General features: G+C 35.8%; 1 long non-coding RNA gene across 2 annotated transcripts in view; it reads right to left on the bottom strand.

Annotated features, from left to right (window-relative positions):
- Positions 1-1,318: 1,318 nt before the first annotated feature.
- The window catches only part of LOC126265634 (uncharacterized), a 30,805-nt gene continuing 8,148 nt past the window's right edge, over positions 1,319-23,975 (bottom strand). Inside the window, exons 1-3 of one of the 2 annotated variants that reach the window (XR_007548134.1) lie at positions 4,554-4,618; positions 1,742-1,900; positions 1,319-1,597 (exon numbers count right to left, since the gene is read on the bottom strand). This is a non-coding gene — a long non-coding RNA (uncharacterized LOC126265634). Of the gene's footprint in view, positions 1,598-1,741; positions 1,901-4,553; positions 4,619-23,975 lie in introns of those variants that run through there. The other variant, XR_007548135.1, reaches the window with a different exon arrangement.

Raw genomic sequence — 23,975 nt, 5'->3', positions numbered from 1 at the left:
AGAAGGAACAAATTAATATAATACAAATAAAATGTTTACATTCAGTATCAACATATTTGACGTTTGTAGATATTAAACATTTGAATATGTCAATCGAAGGCACCGGTTTTACTATTAATTTATTAGTAAAGACAATCATCATGGAAGGATGCAAAATTCCCAACTACTTCATGGACAAATTAGACTGCGGAATCAGCAACAAGCAACATTAAGATTTTTCTCCAAAGAAATAGTCGGTCAAGTAAAGTCCATGTTCGAGAAGTAATAAAAAAATGACTGCCAATACAGTAGCTTCTTATCCAAAAAATTAGTTTCGGAAAAACTTCGGATTATCATTGAGCAAATCCTGAAGGCACTGCAACTGTGTTGTTTAAATAAAAAATTTCTCAAGTGTTACGATAGAACTATTGCTGACAAAATATGGGAAGTAAATATTTGTACTGTTTATTCCATCAAGAATGGAACGGATCCCAATTAGATATACACTTGAAAGGCTATGTTAAAAAAGGTGTAGAAAGTATTGTTACGAGTTCGATTCCAACACAAAAGTTCAAGATTCATAAATCCAATGTATGATTAAATTTATAATTATATAACTATAATTAATGGTGTATAGGAAAGTGGGATATAAAAACTTCAATTGAAACAAATCTCATAGCACTGTTTTTATGGATTTAAGTAGTCACCTAAGAAGTAGGGAAATCATTTTTGGGGAGTGCATTGATGTTATTTTGTGCAAGATCGGCTTGACACACCTCTTGACGAAAATTTTGTCTTTTAAGACGTTTTAAGTAAATGGGAAGAGATTGAAACAAAATCGTGAAATACCAACATCCAACTTATCAATAAAAATTGTGTCAATAAAATATCATAACACGACAGTCGCAAAATATGAAAGATGTTGACTCGAAGCAAATTCTAAATTAAACAAAATACAGGGAAGTTGATTGGAAACATCAGTTCAGAAGAACATAAAAGAAATGTTTCACCGTTCGTATGAATATTTTCCACATCTCATAACCAACCAGACTCATGAGGTTCGAAACACACTTATTGTTGAAAACAAAAACAAAATTGTCAAACTTATCAGCATCAATGTTTACGATGCAGTAGGTTATAAACCTTTATGTGACAATTATCAATTATAATTTAATATATATTTGTCAAGGAAAAATTATAATTTCACATGTCTGAAGTTTGTCAAAAAATTAAGAAGCTTCTAATGAGAATCTCATGTTAATGTGGTGTGGTGTAAAGTTATGTAGGAAGTTTTCTTGGTAGTTTCTCAATGTCTTGTGGTCAATTAAAATTTGTGGAATGTTTAAACATTTTGTTTATCCCGTAAGACCCAAAAAGAACCTATAATTTTTAATATTAAAAATTATGAAACATCATCAAGGAAAGAAATTTTTATCAGTTAAAAAAGCTTTTCACCAAATACTGTTGACAATTATTAGACATATTGAAATAGGGCTTGCAGTAATCAACGCTTTATAAAAATAAAGCAATTTTTGCTAGGAACTGAAAATATCTTTTTCATCGTATCTCGATTCCAACTTGACAACTCACATCTTTCTTGGATATGTTTTCGAATCATCTGAAACATAGATTAGGTTAGAAATGTTACAAAAACAAGAGCAATCAATGTTCAATTTTAAGGGTACATTTAAAGGTTCTTAAGAAATGCCCAATTAAAATTTTTTTTATTTTGTAAAATAGCATAAAATTAAAATGTTCTTACCTTTTTTAGTTTGGTTTGACTCTTCTGAATGATATTCTATGTGATTTTAGATTCATTCTGCACTGTTTCCTCACTTTTTAATAGCGTTCCATTCATTATCATAATTAAATTATACAATAGAAGGTCTAGAAGAATTCACATTTTAAATATCGTCATATCCTGTATGGTAAAAACAAACATAAAAAAAAAATATTTTTTTTAGAAATGTATTAGCATGTAATTAATTACTGATCTTATTTTAAAAAAGTAATTTTAATACGCAATTTATAAATAATATTAGTATAACATTATAGTACACAAAATTATATTAAAAAATGTGGGACTAAAATTAATGGAAATATTTTAAAAAATATATAAATTCAATATTAGATTATAAATGATTTCAAACAATGATTATGATTTTGTTATTTTTAATGTTAACTTTCACAAAAAATAATAATTGCAAATTTATTTTATTTTTAATGTTATCATTATCTACGAAACATTTTAAATACGTATGATTTCTGTTCGAACCTTGTTAAAAGTGTTAAGATATAGTCGCACAGTGGGTCGATTTTACGAAAATACAAGGAATTTGTATAGGGTAATTATAGTTAATGATTTTAATTTTGTACAATACATTTAAATAATTTATAGAATTATAAGCCATTTTTTAAGCTAAGTTTTATTAATTTAGTGAACAATAAATAATGGTAAAAATGATTTTTATTATGATAAATTACTTGAAGGTGAGAATAATATTAGAATTAGACATTAAAATATATTAGATTTAAAGTTAACTATTGTAGTTATAATCTCAATAACGATGAAAAATCAGTTTAAAATAGAAATAATTGGTATGACAACAATGTTATTTAGGGCAGTAAAGTATCCTTTGATGATTCTTAATATTTTCATTAGAAATTATCTGAGATTTTTACGATGTTACTCGGTTGGTTCAGGTTCAGTAATTTTCTAAATGTTTTCCCATTGTTCTTCAAATTCAAGTCTTACTGTTAATATTTGTACAATAAGTCATTTAAATTATTTTATTTGAAATTATTTTTTTACAAAAATAGATTCAAATTCATTTTTCTTAAATGTATTTATTAGTTATTTCAATCTAGTACTTAATTTTCTTATATTAAAGTAAAATTATACCATAAATTTTATGACTGATTTTTAAAAAATCAGTCAACCAAATAACGTACATACTTTAATAAATTATTGTGTGAATCTTAATATTATTTAATATATAATATTTTAAAAAGCAAAATATGTATTATCATTTATACTATTATATCCCACTAAATTAAAATTATGAAATATGTGTATATTCTTACTTTTTATTTATATATTAATTAAACTTACATATATTAATGTATTACAACAAATAATTATTAATTGTCGCTTATCTTATGTTCCAAAATAAATAAAACAAAAAATTTTCACAATTATATTATGTTAGACAGATAAATAGATACTGAATGATTTTAAAACAATTTTTTAATACTTAAGTGCATATTTATGTACATTATGTAATTTTTAATTGTAACATATTTAACATCCTAAATAAATATTAATCAGAAATTTGAACCTTTTTCAGTAAATCTAAATGTTTACAAAACTGCTGCTGAATAATTATTTATTGTTTTTCATTTTATGGAGTGTGCAGTAAAGTATCAAAAATATTGTTTACCACAATAATGAAACGCAATCGACTAATATAACTAATTTGAAAAGTATGTCAAATATGTAAAAGGGAATTACAATTTGTGTATGTGAAACAAAAGGCTGAATTGCTTTTTAAAACAATGTCCGAAAAGCTTATGTGGAGAATTTGATAGTAAAAATATATTATTCATTTAAGAAAGAAACTGCTTTGAGGCAACCACAATTGCATATATAGATATTTTTAAAAACATACCTGTTTTGTTTGGCATTGTTTCTTAGATGCCTTACAAGATCAATTCATCAAGCAATAAATAAAATATTTTCCACCGTTTGAAATAACTTTAACTTTGTTGCTAATGCTAAATGGGACCCGCGTTAGCTTGTTCCAACAACACAACTCTTTCTTACTGCTTAACCCTTCTTTAAGGGTTACCCTTAAAGATAGGACAAAATATGAAAGAATTTTCTATTTAAGTTAAACCAGCATTAACTCGAATCAAACGAAATTGTTAAAAGAGACAATAAATAACATTTTAATTACAATGCTGGACAAATATGAAATTCTGTAAACTCAAATAAATTTCCCATGAACTAACATAATATTAAATTAGTTTACGAAACAATTTGTGTTTAACTATATTATGTTAATTATTAAAACAAAATTTTATGTATTAATTTTATTAATAGAATATATAAAGAAATTAACGATTATTAAATATTAATAGAGAATATGAAACAGAGAAATAATTAATATATAATAAATTGTGTATATTTAACATAATTTATGACTATTATTATTACTACTATTATACAATACAATTACATTATTGTACAATAACATACAATAAGTGTATTAATCAGAATAGTCATACTCTAAAACAATCTCATAACCTTTATAATAAATTGTATTTAATAATGAAGTATGTCCCAATTTCAATTTGTGTATGTGGAACTAAAGATTGAACTGTCTTTTTGAATCAATATTTGTTCTATAAGCTTATGTGGAGAATCTGATTACTTCGTGAACTGATCTTGTAAGGTATCTTAGAAACAATACTATTTATTTATTAGTATCTATATTGCAATTAATCGAAAAAAATGTTTGTTGCCATTTGAAATTACTTTAATTGTTGTTAGTAGATGGCTAAATCGGACTCACCTCAACTAGTTCCAGAAACACAACACTTTCTGTTCAACCCTTAAACCAAAATATGAAACAATTTTCGTTGTCACCAAACGAAATCGTAAAAAAGAAATAATAAAAAAATTTCAAATACAATGGTGGACAAATATGAAATTCTGTAATTTATTCAAATAAAATTATCATCGTCGACCAATCAACGCGAACAACTAAAGATATGGAAACAATGGTCACTAAAGCCTCAACCTTAAAGTTTAAATGTTTTGATAATAAAACATAAATATTTATAAATTAGATTTATTTATTTTATACGGTACAATTAATTACAATTTTTAATACACTTATTATTATACAATATTATTATTGTTTGTGTACTCTGATTAATTAATTAATCAGAATAGTCGTATTCTAAAACAATCTCATAACCCTTATAATTCATTGTATCTAATATTGATTTTATTTCAGTCAAAACTTGTTTCATGAAGGCAATTTTCATTTTAAACTCTTCTGAAAACAGGTTCAATCTAAAGCGAAAGTCTCGCTTTATCAGTACAGATTCTTCCATGTCCTCACAAACAAAGCAAATATTTTTGTCATTCACTTTGTATACAATATCTCTTATTGACAATTTAACACTATGTATGTCACCGAGGAAGTCAGATTCGAAGGACGGTTTCAACGTTGTATCAAGACATTTCACCTTATTCATTTCACCTTTGTCCTCTCTAATTATTAGCAGCAAATTAAGTCCTATAACGGAACGCGGCTCAAAGTAGTGGCGGCAATTCTCAGAATATTTTGTTTCCAAAAATTCTATTATGTTATATAAAAGATTCTTGTCTATCTTGGTGTCTGTCATCTTGGTAGAAAGGTTAGGTCAATACGCAAAAATGAAATATAATTTTGTTAAATATATAGTGTAAAGGTACACTTCTAATAGAAACCAGGCAATATTACCTGTCCAAAAATTATTTAATCATTTAGGTGAAGAATTTATTTCATTAATACCCTGAAGAATTAAAAGATTATTCCAAAGAGAATTTATTCATTACAATTATTATATGTTTTTCTTACTACCTCGGTCGAAAGTACGTATTTTGCTCCCCGGTTCCGCGGCAGAAAATAGTATTTTTCTGTCGTGGAACCGGGGAGCAAAATACGCACTTTCGACCGAGGTAGTAAAAAAATAGTATACACTACACGGGAAGAAAGTTTGAGAGCCCTGCCCTGCGCGCCATCTATCTTGCCCTCGGCTACGCCTCGGGCAATATGTCGCGCAGTGCAGGAATCTCAAACTTTCTTCCCTTGTAGTGTAAAATACTATTAATCCGCATATGCCTGCCTTAAACCATGTTAGAATTATCCATTACGATTTTGAAATATATTTATTATAGCTCAATATTTTCGATTTTGTTTGTTTCGTTAAATTTACATATTTTTACAAATATTTTAAAACACATGTAAAGTAAAGTAACCCAATAATTTGTAGAATACTTATAACATTTCTAAATCAGTATTAATATTTTGTTTTAAAAAATATATACATATTTATATTATGAAAAAATACATTTTATTTATTTCATATTTCTAATAATATATTAGCTGTTTTAGTTAATAAAAAACAAGTTTAAATTTAAAATCCAAAATTAATACTATTTAATAAATATTCTACAAATTATTGAGTTAAAATAAATTTAAATTATTTTATTATTTATGATTTAGATAAAGCAGTAATATTTTTCTAAACTTGAAATATATAAAATTATTAAAATTATTTTGTCAAAATATTAAGCATCAATATTCTATAGCATATTTTATATATTATTATTAGGATTCGTTGGAATATTTAAAATTTTATCCGTTCTAACCAATGATTCAATTTCAATATAATATGATTATATTGATTTGAACATTACAGCAACACCAAAATGTAAATGTAATGTAAATTTTCCATTAATTTTGTTTAAATATAATTATTAAAAATAACAATTGCTATCTAGTACTAGTAGTAAATATTTCGTTCGACAAATCAAATTTTAAACAAATTTTTCCAAATTTCGATTAAATATAATGGTTCTGCAGCGAACCTTCAATTGTTTAAAAGGTCATAAAGAAGTATGGTGCTGAAGTAATGCAATTATGGGAACTCAATATACTGCACATTAACAGGGCAGAGCTCCAGAAATATTATTGAATCATTCATATGACTCAAAAATTTATGTTTGGTTAGTTTAGTTGTATCATTTCTGAATTATTTAATTATAAACCGTTTTTAAACGACTCGTCAGAGACAAAACAACTTAACATTATATTAATAAAATGTTTGTGTACAGGATCAATACTTTTGACTTTTCTAGATGTGAAAGATTTGAACATACCAATTGAAGCCATTTGCCTTACTATTAATTTATTAGTGAAGACAATTGTCATAGATGGACAAAAAATTCCCAACTACATCATGGATAAATTTGGCTCCGGATTATTGGAAACTCTTTACAAAACAACGAATGGAAATAAGAACCTTGAGGCAGTAAAAATATTACTATCGAAGTTGAAGACTATGGAATAACTGCAACAGTCTTGAAATATATTACCCCCTTAAAAATAATGAGCATATTCAACCACAAAAACATAATCAAATTCTCTCTTTATATGGTCTTTATATGGTTATGGAATCCTGCACAGGTGATTTGACAACACAGATGAAGACATATCTACCTTGTCCATTGGACTAACTATTAATTTATTACTAAAGAGACTCATCATGGAAGGATACAAGATTCCCAACTAAATCATTGATAAATTTGATTCCAGGTCATTGGAAACTCTTTACAAAACAACGAATGGAAATAGGAACCATGAAACAGTAAAAATATTACTATTGAAGTTGAAGACAAAGGAATAACTGCAACAGTTTTGAGAGATATTATCCTCTTAAAAATAATGAGCATATTCAACCACAAAAATATAATCAAGTTCACTGACGTCGCGTTTGGTGATACGTTAAACAGAAAATTTGGTCTTTATATGGTTATGGAATCCCGCACAGGTGATTTGACACCACTGATGAAGACATATCTACCTTGGCCATTGGACTAACTATTAATTTATTAGTAAAGACGATCATCTTGGAAGGATACAAGATTCCCAACTAAATCATTGATAAATTTGACTCCAGATCATTGGAAACTTTTTACAAAACAACGAATGGAAAGAGGAACAATGAGACAGTAAAAATATTACTACCGAAGTTGAAGACAATGGAATAACTGCAACAGTCTTGAGAGATATTACCCTCTTGAAAATAATGACCATATTCAACCACAAAAACATAATCACGTTCACTGACGTCGCGTTTGGTGATACGATAAACAGAAAATTTGGTCTTTATATGGTTATGGAATCCTGCACAGGTCATTTGACAACACTGATGAAGAAATATCCACCTTGGCCATTGGACTTACTATTAATTTATTAGTAAAGACAATCATCATGGAAGGATACAAGATTCCCAACTACATCATTGATAAATTTGGATCCGGATCGTTGGGAACTAGTTACAAAACAACGAATGGAAATAGGAACCTAGTGGTAGTTAAAATATTACTATCGAAGTTGAAGACAATGGAATAACTGCAACAGTCTTAAGAAATATTACCCTATTCAAAATAATGAGCATATTCAACCACAAAAACATAATCAATAGAATAATTGCAACAGTCTTAAGAGATATTACCCTCTTGAAACTAATGAGCATATTCAACCACAAAAACATAATCACGTTCATTGACATCGCGTTTGGTAATACGATAAACAGAAAATTTGGTCTTTATATGGTTATGGAATCCTGCACAGGTGATTTGACAACACTGATGAAGACATATCTACCTTGGCTATTGGATTTACTATTAATTTATTAGTAAAGACGATCATCTTGGAAGGATACAAGATTCCCAACTAAATCATTGATAAATTTGACTCCAGATCATTGGAAACTTTTTACAAAACAACGAATGGAAAGAGGAACCTTGAGACAGTAAAAATATTACTATCGAAGTTGAAGACAATGGAATAACTGCAACAGTCTTGAGAGATATTACCCTCTTGAAAATAATGAGCATATTCAATCACAAAAACATAATCAAGTTCATTGACATAGTGTTTGGTGACACGTTAAACAGAAAATTTGGTCTTTATATGGTTATGGAATTCTGCACAGGTAATTTGACAAGATTGATGAAGGCATATCTATCTTGACCATTGGACTTACTATTAATTTATTAGCAAAGACAATCATCATGGATGGACAGAAGATCCTCAACTACATCATGGATAAATTTGGCTTCGGATCATTGGGAACTCTCTACAAAACAACGAATGGAAATAGGAACCATGTGACAGTAAAAATATTACTATCGAAGTTAAAGACAATGGAATAATTGCAACAGTCTTAAGAGATATTACCCTCTTGAAAATAATGAGCATATTCAACCACAAAAATATAATCACGTTCATTGACATCGCGTTTGGTAATACGATAAACAGAAAATTTGATCTTTATATGATTATGGAATCCTGCACAGGTGATTTGACAACACTGATGAAGGCATATCTGCCTGAATTGGTTATTCGAATCATCGTTAAGTAAATTTTACGAGGACTTGAAATCCGGCATCTTAACACATAGAAACCATATGAATCAAAAATTTATATTTACTGTATTGATTGTATCATTCAGAGAAAGAACAAATTAACATGATACCAAAAAAATGTTTACGTTCAGGATCAACATATTTGACGTTTGTAGATATTAAAGATTTGAATACGTCAATTGAAGCCATTGGCCTTACTATTTATTTATTAGTAAAGACAATCATCATGGAAAGATGCAAAATTACTAACTCCAGTTTGGAAAAATTAGGCTACGAATCATAAGGAACCCTTTACAAAGCAATGAATGCAATTAGGAGCTTTTAATTCTCTACAGCTGGTACTACAGCTGTGTGGTTTAAATAAAAAACTTCTCAAGTGTTACAAGAGAATTATTGCTGAAAATATGTTATTGGTGGGAAGTAAATATTTGTAACATTTATTCGAAACTATTACAATTTGAATAATATTTATTGTTTCAAAATTTATAAGGCAGACAATTTTACATGTTGTAATATTTGTTTCATCAAGAATGGAATGGATTCCAATTAGAAATACACTCCTCTTAAAAAGCCAGGGGAAATAAAAGATGCAATTCATAGTTTGCTCCTAAGCCTGCATTTTTTGAAAGTTCAAACTCGAAAGCCTATGTTATATAAATATATAAAGTATTGTTACGAATTCGATTCCAATATGGGCACAAAATTTTAAAATTCATAAATACAGTTTTCGATTAAATTTATAATTATATAACTACAATTAAAATATTATATTAGTATGCTTACATACTTTACATTATATATTAATTTTGTTTTAGAAAATCATGTGAGAAAGTGGGATATAAAATCTAAAGTGATTATGAATATAAATTAATGTAATATTGGTCTCAGGATAATAATACTGAAACGAGTCTCTTAACACTGTTTTTATGGATTTAAGAGTCGCCTAAGAAGTACGGCAATTATTTTTGAGGTGAGCACTGATCTTATTTTACAAGATCGACTTTAAATACCTCTTGATGAAAAAATCATCTTTTAAGACGTTTTAAATAAATGGGAAGAAATTGAAACAAAATCGACTAGAAAAAAAGTCATTTTCAGTGATCCAAATTAAAACGGATTTTTAATCCAATATCTCAAGTCCAGATATATTTTCGAGACAGAAAGTTGTAATGAATACAATCTTTATAAAATACACACATTTTTGGAAATAAAATTGTCAAACTTATCAATTATAATTTGATATATATTTATCAAAGAAAAATCATAATTTCACATGCCTGAAGATGGATAGTCAAAAAATTAAAATTCTCATATTAATGTGGTGTGATATAATGTTATGTTGGAGGTATTCTTGGTAGTTCCTCAATGTCCTTTGGTTAATTAAAATTTGTGGAGACCTACAACTTTTAACATTAAAAATTATGAAACATCATCAAGGAAAGAAATTTTAACCATTTAAAAATTCTTTTCATCAAATTCTGTTGACAATTATTAAATGTATTAAAATAATACTTGCAGTAATCAACGCCTTGGATAAATAATGTAATTTTCCTGATAGGGACTGAAAATATCTTTTTCAACGGATCTGAATTCCGAGTTGACAACTCGCATCTTTACTGGATATATCATCGAATCATCTAAAACATAGATTAGGTTAGATATGTTAGAAAAACAAGAGCAATCTTGAAACACTATTTACTTTATATAATGTTCAATTTTAAGGGTACATTTGAAGGGACCTAAGAAATGCCAAATTTAAAAATAATTTTAATTTTTTAATGTGCAAAATAGCATAAAATAAAAATATTCTTACCTTTTTTAGTTTGGCTTGATTCCTTTGAGTTTTTTCTCAATGATATTTTATGTAATTTTGGATTCATTCTGCATTGTTTCCTCACTCTTTGATAGCGTTCCATTCATCATTATTTGTTTCATGAAGGTAATTTTCATTTTGAACTATTCTGAAAAGAGGGTCAATCTAAAGCGAAAGTTTTGCTTTATCAACACAGATTCTTCCATGTCATCACAAACAAAGCTTTGACAAACACTTTAATCATCTACTTTGTATACAATATTCCTTATTGACAATTTAACATTACGTATGTCTCCGAGGAAGTCAGATTCGAAGGTCGGTTTCAACGTTGTATCAAGACATTTCACCTTATTCATTTTACCTTTGTCCTCTCTAATTATCAACAGCAAATTAAGTCCTATAACGGAATGCGGGTCGAAGTGGTAATTATTAGAATATTTTATTTCCAAAAATTCTATTGCGTTATATAAAAGATTCTTGTCCATCTTGGAGTCTGTCACCTTGGTAGAAAGATTGGGTACAATCCAGACTAAATACTATTTTATAAATGTTCTACCAATTATTTTATTTATATGTGGTTTAGTTAAAGCAATAATATTTTTCTAAACTTGAATTATAAAAAATTTTAATTATTTTAATTATATATTTTTGTAGAAACGAAAGAAAATAACAGGTGGGCTGAAAAGTTCATAGGCTGACACATAAATGGAGCTACTGGCATTAAGGTTAGGTTAGGTTATACATATGATTTTCAGTTAACCGTAAAGAAAGACACAAATTTGATTGCTGTCGCACTATAAGTTTGTGAGTTATAGCATCTTAAGTGAAGCCTTATGGCGAAAAAAGTACTATTGAAGCCAAAGTTTGGCTTGGTAAACATTATTTGGACTTTGCACGAGGAAAATAACGTGTTGTACATATCGTGAATAATTATTTGGGTATACGAAAGCTCTGTTCAAAGTGCGAGAGGTCTCAATCGACCAAAAATCAAAACGAATTGATGATTCTGAGCAGTGTTTGGGACTGTTCAATCGTAAACAAATTTTTCGTCGATATGTGAGAATAGATGAAAGATAGCTTCATCATTTCACACCGGAGTCCAACCGACAGTCAGTCAACTGGACTGAAGCCTATTTTGAGCCTAAAAAAAAATCGTACTATAAAAATTCACATTATGAATATGTATATGTACGAGTACGTATGTACCTCTTAACTTTTGTCATTCTTAAACAATATGCCGACGATATTTTTATGAAGAATTTGGCAGAATACTAAAGACTGTAAAGTTTGGAATTTCGTTCTCCAAAAACAAGGCATTACTAGAATACCTCCAGTCATGAGGGATTTTAACGTCACTCAAGATGCTCATGGATTTAGTAGGACATTTATTGCCTCGTCTTATCGTCGCGTTAGTTCTACTTTTTTTAATCATCAACATATTCAGTTCAATGAAATTAATGAGTCTGACTTACTAAATAGTATAGACAAGTTGGCCAACAAAAAACTGCACGGGATGATCATGATATCACAATAACTGTGTTCAAAAAATATACGGATCTGTCTATTAATTATTTTTTGCCGAAATATTTTTTATTAGGTTCGTAGTACTATTATAAGCATCCACGTCAAGTTTCTCGTCATAAATGTCATGTTTGAATTACTCTTCGTTTTGTACGATTTCTACAATTTCTGAAATTAATTCAAGGAGTGTTGACCATATCAAGACATAGAATCAATGTTCTACTAGAAGCCCAGTTTTCCAAATGTGCAACAAATATTGCAAATGACATTGTTACTATAAAATATGTCTTTAATAAATAAATTTCATATATTTCAAGTTTAGACAAATATTACTGCTTTAACTAAATCACAAATAATAAAATAATTTAAATTTATTTTAACTCAATAATTTGTAGAACATTTATTTTTATAAAATAAATACTATTTTGTATTAAGTTTGGATTTTAAATTAAACTTGTTTTTACTAACTAAAACAGTGACAGACTAGCACTTGTTAATTTTAAAAGAATTAAGATAAAATTAATAATATATAATAATAAGAAATATGAAATAAATAAAATGTACTTTTTCGTAATATAAATATGTATATATTTTTTAAAACGAAATATTAATACTGATTTAGAAATGTACAGGTGTTCTACAAATTACTAGGTTATTTTACCTTACAAGAGTTTTACTTTTAAAATACTTGTGGTTTAAGGCATCTTTTAATTCTTCAGGATATTGATGTGGTAAATTGTTCACCTAATTCTATTAGAAGTGTACCTATGCATCATATATTTACAAAACTACATTTTGAGTATTGAATGAAGTCAAAAAGGTCGGACCGCCGAAGAAACGTTGTTTACTTATGTTTGTCTGTGAGTGTATGTGATGACGTGTCGGGGTGCTTTTCAAACGTGAAATTAAGGCAGTTAGAGTCAACCTAAAATTGTGCCTGGGCCACGGGCCCGTAGGGGATACCCCTGGGTATCTCTCATATAAAATTCAAGGGTTTGGAACAACGGAGAAGACCACAGGGAGGCGTAGACGTAAGTAGACCCACTGTCCCGTGTGTAAACACGGTACACGGGAACTATTTGCGTCAAGTGGACCTACCCGAAGTGAAGGGTGCCTGTAGCCGTTAGGGCTGGACCAAAAGAGCTGGTAATTGGGGGGTGAACTGAGTAGCCTCTCAGGCTGGTTCTGGAGGGACGGGAACCTTACTGGCGGGGCCCTTCCAACCTTAAAGAAAAAAAAAAAAAACAAAATGAGCTTGACGACGAAACGGGAGTTTCCAAAAATAGTAACGAATGGCAACAGCCAGGATAGAGTGGACGTGTTCAAGACTATGGACAGAATTGCGAGGTCGCCCGATGCAAAGGAGAACGCAAATGTTTCGCAGGTGAAGAAGCCCAAAAGGCGTAGGGCACAAATCTCGCACACCGAGACGGAGGATGGCGTGATCCAGGTGGTCGGCGGAGGTAGAATCTCACCGACCATCCTGAAAAAGGTCGAGGAGCTGAGCGGCCATGCGACGGTGAGCGGCGGCAATGACGACAGGAGGTTGGCAGAGCTGAAGGCTGAAAATAACAGCCTTCAGACACTAGTAAGAACACTAACCGGCCAGTTGACGGAACAGACCAGAGTGATCAAAGGTCTACAGGATAACATTCTGAGGCTGACGAGGGCAATAGAGGAGGCCTGGTAAGAAGAGGAAGAGTGCGAATACCGAGGAAGGGACAGGGAAGGAGGAGAAACCAATAGAAGAGATGGAAATAGTGGAAAGCAGCCCAAAATCCGAGGATGACCAACAAGAGGAAAAGCCGCAGAACCACATCAGCAGTCGGCGGCCATGGAATCAGCCAATAGAACAAACCGGAAGGAGCAGGAAGACGAATTGGAAAAAACGAGTAATAAGCAGACTGAAGACAGAAACAAAACCACTAGGATGCCCCCCATTGTTATCCACAAAAAGGGAAGATGGACGGCCATAACCAGCGAAATAAGAACCAGAGGATGGAAGTACGACAAGGCCACCAACACTCAAGAAGGTATTAAGATGTTCCCGTTGACAGAAGGTGACTATAGGGGTATTACCAAATTCCTGAGAGATAATAAAGAGGAATTTCATTCGTACCAGCTCCCGCAAGAAAGACAAATAAACGCCGTTATGAGAGGACTCCCAATCGAGATAGAACTGGAAGAGGTGGAAAGGGAGCTCAGAGAGAGGGGATACAGCCCAGGGACGGTGACAAGGCTTAAGAGGGGGGCAGAACGCACGGTCATGCCTCTGATCCTGGTTAAGGTCCCACAAGAACAGAAAAAAATATTTGACATCACGGAAATGTGCTGTATGGGAGTCAGGATGGAGCCGCTTAGAAGAAGCGGAGGAGTGGGGCAGTGCTTCAGGTGCCAAAAATTCGGGCACACACAAATGAATTGTACTGGCGCTCCAAGATGTCTGAAGTGTGCAGAAGAACATACAACAGCGGATTGCAGGAGACCCAAGGAAGAACCACCAAAGTGTGCAGACTGCGGAGGCGACCATCCCGCGAATGCACCGATCTGTATCAGAAATCCAAATAAAAATAAAAAAGAGGGAGAGAAAACAGATCAGCAAAACAGGGGAGACGCGGGAATTCATAACAAAGCTAACAGCAGGACAACGACCACCCTCAGCTATAGCGAAGCCCTCAAGGGGACCACCACAAAGGACCCAAACAACTTAGACCTATTAAAAGGTATGGCTGATGCAATAATTTCAATACAAATAACTTTGCAGGCACTCCTAGAGAGACCGGCAGCACCAAGGACGACCACCGGACCCCAGAATGCCTGAGAACATCACAAAGATAATCGTATGGAACGCCAACGGACTCGGCGGCAGAGAACAGGAGCTGAGAGCGTTGACATCGATGGAGAACCCGGACCTGATGCTAGTCAGCGAAACAAAGGCGGGAAGGGACCTGAATGTAGAAATTTCGGGATATACAACATACCACAAACCGAGACCCGGAGGCAATAGAGGAGGAGGAGTCCTCATTATTATAAAAGACACCATACCACACACGGCGGCAGTACCCCCGGACGCCAGGTTCCTGGAGGCAATAGGTGTTGTTCTAAAAACGAGACAGGGGGAAATGATGGTGACCTCCACCTACATTCCTCCGGGAGGCCGCTTCCCAGCCGGAGAACTGAAAGACACCATGAGAAGTCACCCAAATGCCATACCAATGGGTGACTTCAATGCCAAAAATACAACATGGCATAGCACGTCCGAGAACACGTATGGCAGACAGCTATACACATTGTCTAACAACGAACACTGGGACGTCATCGGACCAAACCAACCAACCATCTGCCAGGCAGGTCGTAGGTCGGATGTAATAGACATCGTGGTAACAAACAATCTAAATCTTGACACCAAGTTAACCACAATCGAAGGCACGTCATCCGACCACAACCCGATCTGCCTGGAAATAACTGGAGGACCCACAATCAAGCTGGACAAGGCTAAGATGAGGACAAACTGGGCACTGTTCTACAGGAGTCTGGACCGTGGACAGGAGAACGATCAGCCGTGCAACAGGTCCGCGGAACTGGACAGAATGGCCCAGTCACTGTCCTCAGATATACAAGAGGCCCTCAGAATGGCAACGTTGGTGAGGCCGAGACGCCCAAACCCTAAGGAAACACTCTCGGACGAGCTAAAAAGAATAATAAGAGAAAAGAGAAAGGCAAAGAAGCGGTACCACAGACAACAGGACCCAGTCTCAAGAAGAACATTCAACAACTGGACAGCAACATTCAAAAGAGCTATGGAGGAGGACAGGAACAAACAGTGGACACAAAGACTAGCAACACTGGATAAAGAAGGAAAAGGAATCTGGCAGTTGACGGGAGAACTAACGAAAAAGAAAGACAAGAAGGCCTACCCACTGCAGGGAGCAAACGGTGTGATACACGACCCGGAAACCAGGGCAGAGTTATTCGCCGAGCACTTAGAAGGTGTATTCACGACAAGAACACAAAAGGAATGGTGCAGAGAGGAGGATGCTGAGATAGAAGAGGAGGTCCGGGAATATGCGGGGTACCGAGGAGACAGCACGATGGAGAGAACGATAGAGGGGGAGTTCACGGATGAAATCAAACGGGCAAGGAACAGGGCAGCTCCCGGAGAGGATGAAATTACAAATGCCGCCCTAAAGAAACTTCCGAAAAACGCTATTAAACGGCTAGTCCGTATAATCAATGGATCGATGAGAGTTGGGCACGTTCCCAGGCCATGGAAAAGGGCCACGATGACCATGATTCACAAGACCGGGAAAAACACATCGGATCCGGGAAGCTATCGACCCATCGCACTGCTCCCCACTCTGGCTAAAATAGCAGAGAGAATAATAAAAACAAGATTGGATAACGAACTGGAACAGCTTGGTCTAATCCAACCAGAGCAGTTCGGATTTAGAAAAGGACTATCAACAGACCTACAACTAGCCAGGGTGGGTGAGCTCATCCTGAGAGGTAGAAGCGAGGGACGAGGAACGGGAGCGGTGTTCCTGGACCTTGCCAGCGCGTTCGACAGGGTATGGCATGGCGGCCTGCTCTGGAAGATGGGTAGGGCGGGGTTCAGCCCGGGTATGGTTAGTCTGTTGGCCTCCTACCTGAGTGACTGGACATTCCAAGTCAAGGTGGGGGATGCCAGATCGGCGGAGCGCCCAGTGGGAGCAGGGGTGCCACAGGGTTCAGTATTGGCCCCTACCTTATTCAATATTTATATTTCAGATATACCAAGATCAGAGGGGTCGAGCTGGCCCTGTTCGCGGACGACACGGCACTCTTTGCGCAGGATAAAAACCTTAAATACATAAAAACAATGTTACAGGCGCAGCTAGACGAAATGGAGGAGTGGGCGGATAGATGGAGAATGGAGGTGAACCCCACCAAGACGCAGGCTGTCCTGTTCACAAGGAGAAGAGAAGGACTGGGCCCTCTGGAATACGGGGGGGCAGACATACATTGGAGAGAGACGGCCAAGTACCTCGGGGTGACCATGGACGCAGGGATGACCTGGGGGCCCCACCTGGAGGGTATAAAGAAGAAAATGGTACAAAGGATGGGAGCCCTGAAGCCCCTTTGGAGATAAGGAAATGGGATATCGACCGCAAACAAAACCACAGTATACACCCAGCTAATCAGGCCAGTAGCTGCATACGCCTGTCAAGCATGGGCAACAGCATCGGCGACCCGAAGGAGGGGGCTCCAGTCACTGGAAAACAAAATACTGAGGAGAATCCTGGGAGCGCCATGGTTCGTCCCCAACAACCAAATTCGCAGAGAATTGGGAATTACGACCCTCGAGGATTTGGTCAGGAAACAAACGGGAAAATTGGTGGAAAAGGCACGAATGGGAACGAACCCGGTGCTCCAGGACATCTTCAACTACGACCCTGCGGACCGTAGAGTCACCTCGAGAGGAATTAGAGGATACCTGGAGCCGGATTGAGGGAGTGGCAGAGGATAGGAACAACAACTACAGAACAACAGAAATAACCGGTATAGTGCACAAACAATTTTATCCTTGCTTTGACTCTATTAAAACAAACTAGACTAATTCAATGTGTGAGAAAGTGGATTACTAATCCTGATTTTAAACTATTTTATTTTGTGGTGGTTTTTAGCTTTAAGTTTTATTTTTACAAATAACTGGACCCTTGGTCAGAACATTGACCTCATTTTATATATACAACTGTGTGTGTTCCGACAAGTGCTCAGACATGTTTTATTTATACAATTGTACAGACTATTATTCTACAGATATGGACTGATTTTGACCTGTATCACAACTTTGTTGTGCAATTATTTTAATGTGGTTTTATAGTTTTTAAGTTTTATTTTTACAAATGACCAGTCGCCTAGTCGTGACGTTTTATTTCTTTTTATATATACAAATGTGTGTGCGTTTACAAATACTTATACATGTTTTATTTAGACATTTGTACATTATTTATACATTTGTGCAGGCTATTGTTTTACTATTTGTTTACATATGAGTGGACTGTTTATCTTACTTATGTCACAATTTTGTTATGCGGTTGACCATGCGTCGATGGTTGACGGAAATTCTGATTTTATTTGTACACAATGCCTTGTTTGTTTATGTTTGAACATGTCTTTTCTTTTTATTTTACTACTGCTCAATTGTTTTACCCTACCTTAAGTTGGGAATAAGCATATACTAATCTTAATTTATACACATGGAATTTATGTTACTTAATTTACTCGAGTGCATGTATGCTAATCTCATAATTATTGTAATTATTAGGAAAAAAAAACATTACTATGCGGACCGTAGCTTGCCACCGACTTACCATAGACGGTGGGAAGAGCGCCCCCGCTATATCATAGCTGACCGCTGGCGGTCCAAAACCATTCAATAAATAAGATAAAGCAAACCTAACAACCTAGATAACTCCTCGTGAAGAATTGGGGCAAAAAGGTCTGTGTACCTGACCCCAAGCTCGGACCAACCAAGTCCAGCAATACTAAAGGTCACAAGTATTGACCCATTTTTCAGTTCAGTTATTTTCATTTCAGTTCAGTTGCTGGTATCAAAAAGGTTGGACAGCAGTTGGAACGCTAAGTGTCAAAATTTGTCTAGAGGTGTATGTGGTGACGTGTCATGGTGATGTTTTGAGTGGAAATTGGGGCATTTGGAGTGTTCTAAAAATTGTGCACGGGCCTGCGGCCCAAAGGGGATGCCCTAGGGTATCCCACACAAAAAATTCAAAGCGAAAAATAAGCGGAGAAGCCAGCAATTGAGCGACGAAGTTAGACGTAGGTAGGCCGACTGTCCCGTGGGTAACCATGGTACACGTGGACTATTTACGTCAAACAGACCTACTCTGGTTGGGGGTCGCGTGGAGCCGTTGCGGCCGGACCAAAAAGGCTGGTTTTTGGGGGGTGAACTGAGTAGCCTCCCTAGCCGGGCCTGGAGGTTCTGGACCTCATTCGGTGGTGCCCCACGGACCGGGGTGGACTGACACAGATCAAAAAAAGTAAAAAACCACAAAAAAAGTAAATAAAAAATTTTAAAAGACAAAATAAAAATGACAACGAAACGAGAGTTTCATAAGACTCAGACGAATGGCACAGAGGGCCAGGATAAAGAAGGAGCATTCTCAACAAGAGATAGGATAGGAAGATCCCCGGAACAGAACGAAGAGGCGGCTGGACAACAGCCAAAGAAAATGAAAAGAAGAATGGCACAGATCTCTCATATGGAGTCAGGGGACGGCACAATCCAGGCGGTCAGCGGGGGTAGAATATCGCCCTCCATACTTAGGAGAGTCGAGGAGCTCAGTGGCCATGCCGCCGGGGGTGGCAACGCGGAGGAAAGGAGGATGGCTGAGCTTAGGGCTGAAAATGCAAACCTGCAGGCCCTAGTAAAAACCCTAACAGCTCAACTGACTGAGCAGACAAGGGTGATAAAGGGCCTGCAGAGTAACATTATTAGGCTGACGAAGGCAATGGAGGAGTCCAGGGAGGTGGGTGGAGACAGACCTAACAAGAAAAGGAAGGGAACGATGATGGAACATGGGGGGGAGGACGAAGAACAGAGGAGGATTGATGGAATGGACGCTACGACAAGTGGCGCTCAACTGCCAAACCGTCAGCGGGATGCGGCTATCTCGGCGAAACCACGGATGGCACACCCGAGTAAACCAGAGAACAGGATAGACTGTTGCAGGTTGTCGTGAGGGGCATTCCCCTGGAGATTGACATTGCTGAGGTGGAGGCGGACCTCAGAGAGAAGGGATTCACACCTAATGTTATAACAAGGATGAAGAGGGGAACGACCAGGACCGAGATGCCGCTTATCCTGCTGAAGCTGCCGCAGACTCAGAGGCACATATACGACACCGCCGAGCTGTGCATGATCAGGACCAAGATGGAGCCCCTACGAAGAACAGGAGGTGTGGGACAGTGCTATAGATGCCAGAGGTTCGGTCATGCACAGTCCAACTGCACTGGGACCCCGCGCTGCCTGAAGTGCGCGCAGGAACATAGGACGTCGAAATGTCCTAGACCTAGGGAGGAACCGCCAACATGCGCCAATTGTGGCGGTGAACACCCGGCCAATGCTCCGGTCTGCCCGAGGAACCCGAATGGACAAAAAGCCCAAAAGCCGGAAGCCAAAAACGAGAGAACAGTGAAAGCCAGGACCGACAATACACCCACGGGCCTGGTAAGTTACAGCGACATGGTTAAGGGAAGGACTACGAGCGTTGACCAAGTGGAGATACTGAGGGGGATGGCGGAGGCGATGACTTCCATGCAGCGAGCGATCGAGGCGCTCCTGGTGAGGGGGAACATCCAGGGAACAGCCGGTCATGCCAACTAGGACCCTTAAGTTAATAGCATGGAATGCAAACGGCCTCGGTGGCCGGATGCACGAGCTGGAGCTCCTCGCCAGGGTGGAGTGCCCTGACGTGCTTATGGTAAGCGAGACGAAACTCCGCCAGGAACGGGAGGTCGAAATAGAGGGGTACACGACATATACCAGAGCCAGAAGAACAGGAAATGGCGGAGGGGTGCTCATCGCTGTCAGGGACTCCATCTACCATGCGGAGGCGGTCCTCCCTGACTCTGGGTTTCTTGAGTCGGTGGGGGTGGTATTGGGAACAGCCCTGGGTGCGATGATGATTGTTTCAGGTTATGTTCCTCCGGGCGGGATGTTTCCATCGGATGAGCTTCGCAGCCTACTTAGGAGTCACCCAAACACCGTCTTGATGGGTGACCTTAACGCGAAGAATAGGAAGTGGTTCAGCAACAGCGAAAACGCGTATGGCAGACAGCTCGACAGACTGGCGTGCGCTGAAAGTTGGGATGTCTTGGGACCGGATCGACCGACGATTTGCCAGGCGGGCCGCGGGCCGGATGTGATAGATATCGCCGTGACAAACAACCTAAACCTCAACACTGAGATCACGGCGATAGCAGATACAACGTCCGACCACAATCCTATCTGCCTGGTAGTCGAAGGGGTGCCCACACTGAAGCCACCGACTTAGACACGGAGGACAAACTGGGCGCAATTCTACATGGTCCTGAACCAAGAGCTGGTGGAGGAGGACTGGACAGAATGGCCCAGTCACTGTCCTCGGACATACAAGGGACACTCCGAGCGTCGACCGACACGTTGCCGAGGCTTCCCAGACATACGAGATTCACTGAACCGCTGAAACAACTAATCAACGAAAAGCGAAGAACAAGGAGGCTGTACCTGCGCACCCAGGACCCATATACCAAAAGGCACCTTAACTACCTCACGACTAGGATCAGGGCTCAGATGGCGGAGGAAAGAAACAGCGAGTGGACCAGGAGGCTGGGGAATCTGATTTTTAGTCTGTATAAGTACTCAAATTTTAAATTGTATACTATGTTATGTACATCAGCCAAACCTTGAGAAATTTTATGTTATTTTATTTTATTTTATTGTATTTATTTAGTTATAAGTTTTATTTATACACCTGTGTCTGTGCCTGTCAATTAACGTAATGTCGAGTTGTATATTGATTTCGACAATAATTGTCTTTGATTTGATGAATTAAACTGTATTTTGCTTTTGTATGAATTTGATGACTGCAGTATGAGGTCATGAATTGGTGTAATGTTGTGTTTAGACACCCAAACCTTAGAACTGTTTTTGTTTTTAATTTAGGAGTAAGTTTTATTTATACACCGATGTTTTTGCTTGTCCAATAACGTTATGCTTAGTTGTGTATTTGTATCCGAATGATTTTTGTTTTGACATGTTTTAATTTGCATATGAACTTAATAATAAAGCGTAAAGCACTATGCGGACCGTAGTCTGTCGCTGACTAAACATAGACGGTGACAACTGCGCCCCCGCTATAGCATAACCGACCGCTGGCGGTCCGATTACACACACACTTATATACATCAAACCCAAACCCAACCCACACCTTGTAAAATCCCCTAGAAGAGTTGGGGCAAAAAGGTCCTAGTACCTGACCCCAAGCTCGGACCAATTAAGTCCAGCAATTTTAAAGGTCACAATGGAGCAATGGAGGCATCTAAGTCCACTGATGTGCAAGATAAACACCCAACAGATTTTAATATTAGAAATATTCGATTCACCTTGCGAAAAGAAGCATTGGACAATGCTGCTTATTAATATGTTTGCGTCGTTAAGTATGGTGTCAACGTTGTAGCCAACGATGCCTATAAATAACGTGATCTTCTTCGATAGTAATATGCATTTAAAAAAACATAATCCACAAACTAACATTAAATCTGTATCATATGAGGATATATAAAGATACCACACATAAAAGTAAACTTTCAAAGATAAAGGGGAAAATGCTGAAGAGCCTGTTTCATGTTACAAATGGTAGAGCAAGACACAATCTACATCAGAACAAATATTGCAAATTTGAACAGATTGGAGAAACATCACTACCATCTGTAATTGAAAATTTGATGCTCATAAATATGCCTATAGAAACTATAGATATCCATGAAATGTTTACAGGACATTGAAGTTAAGCCGCATTTTAAGCACCAAAAAACGGGATTACTTGATATAAAATGCAATGAAATATAGAATAAGTATTCATGTAGTCTAGTATGTAATTTTATTTATATTTGATTTTAATAAGATGGAAGAAAATAATAAATATAAATTTGTTAATGTGTTTAAATTAAATATAGGAAAACTAAAAATTTGTGTTTTAGATAGATGGATGTTTAGTCTGGAAGTAGACTAATCTCGCACACTATGAATAATGAATTAGTAAAAAATATTTCAATATAATGTATAGTAAATAGTAGAAGGAAATTTCTATAATACACAGGTGTTGCTGTATTTCATACATACAATGCATATTTGTGAAAATAATGTAGACAACTTCATTTTTGGAGCCAAATCCGGCGAATACGGTGGATGTGGGAGCAATTCGAAGTTTAATTTATGTAGTTTGTGATTCATTGTTTTGAAAATAACATAAAAATAAAAGTAGCGTCACAGTAACTCACGAACTAATTAATAGAATATCATGAAATTTTAACAGCTTTTGAAGGTTTGTACTAACTGAAAAAGAGGTGAATACAATAAAATTAGCGCCATTTATGTGTTAGGTCGAGAACTTTTCAGCCCATATATTATATTATATATTAAACTATATTATGCAATATTTATACTTATAATATGACATTATAATTATAGTTTGTCAGATAATGATTGATAGAAATTGTGAATATGTTGGAAACCTAATTAAGAAAATCTGAGAACACCTTTTTGATTTGATTTAATCTCTTTAAATGTTTGCATACACTTAACTGCTTCAAAAAATCTGGTTTCATAAAAGAAGATCAGGAAAATCTTCCAGTAATTACGGATGATGAAGAAGCAGCAATAGAACCACTAGATGACATCAGCGGTGTGAG

The sequence above is a fragment of the Aethina tumida genome, chromosome 5, assembly GCF_024364675.1.
Source record: "Aethina tumida isolate Nest 87 chromosome 5, icAetTumi1.1, whole genome shotgun sequence".
Lineage (NCBI taxonomy): Eukaryota > Metazoa > Arthropoda > Insecta > Coleoptera > Nitidulidae > Aethina > Aethina tumida.
This window is presented reverse-complemented; position numbering and strand designations above follow the sequence as displayed.